The 503-nt window shown below is 37.8% G+C and overlaps 1 non-coding gene across 1 annotated transcript; it reads left to right on the forward strand.

Annotated features, from left to right (window-relative positions):
• TRNAA-UGC (transfer RNA alanine (anticodon UGC)) lies at positions 1 to 72 on the forward strand. Its single transcript has one exon. It is a non-coding gene; the product is annotated as a tRNA-Ala (tRNA).
• Positions 73 to 503: the final 431 nt, after the last annotated feature.

Genomic DNA, 503 nt, shown 5'->3' on the forward strand with positions numbered 1-503 from the left:
GGGGATGTAGCTCAGTGGTAGAGCGCATGCTTTGCATGTATGAGGCCCCGGGTTCGATCCCCGGCATCTCCACTTTAGCTAGGCTGTAGCTGAGTTTTAAGGTTCAGTGCGTTAAATTACCAAGAACGTTTAAATATTACTCAAACTCCTCCAGTTAGTAAAAATTATAAATCTAATATGTTAAAATCATGTAAATATCTTAGGACAGCTTTAAATCTCATCACTCATTAACAAAATGATTATCAAGCCTTCCTCTAAAACAACTCTCTGAGTGGGGAACATGAAGACAGACATCAATTGACTGAAGGTGAATGATTTGTGACCAGCAATATAGTTTTCTGGAGCTCAGTTGAAGGTGATTCTACCCTCTTCTCTTAGCTATATTGGATCATCTTCTCTTAAGAGTTGCACTTTGAGCTTTATATCAGGAACTATCTGAGCTATTTCCTCTAAAATACTTTTTCCTCCTTGGTCTTTTCACCAATACACTATTTTTTTTGACT

This window comes from Equus quagga, chromosome 15 (assembly GCF_021613505.1).
Source record: "Equus quagga isolate Etosha38 chromosome 15, UCLA_HA_Equagga_1.0, whole genome shotgun sequence".
In the NCBI taxonomy this organism is placed as follows: Eukaryota; Metazoa; Chordata; class Mammalia; order Perissodactyla; family Equidae; genus Equus; species Equus quagga.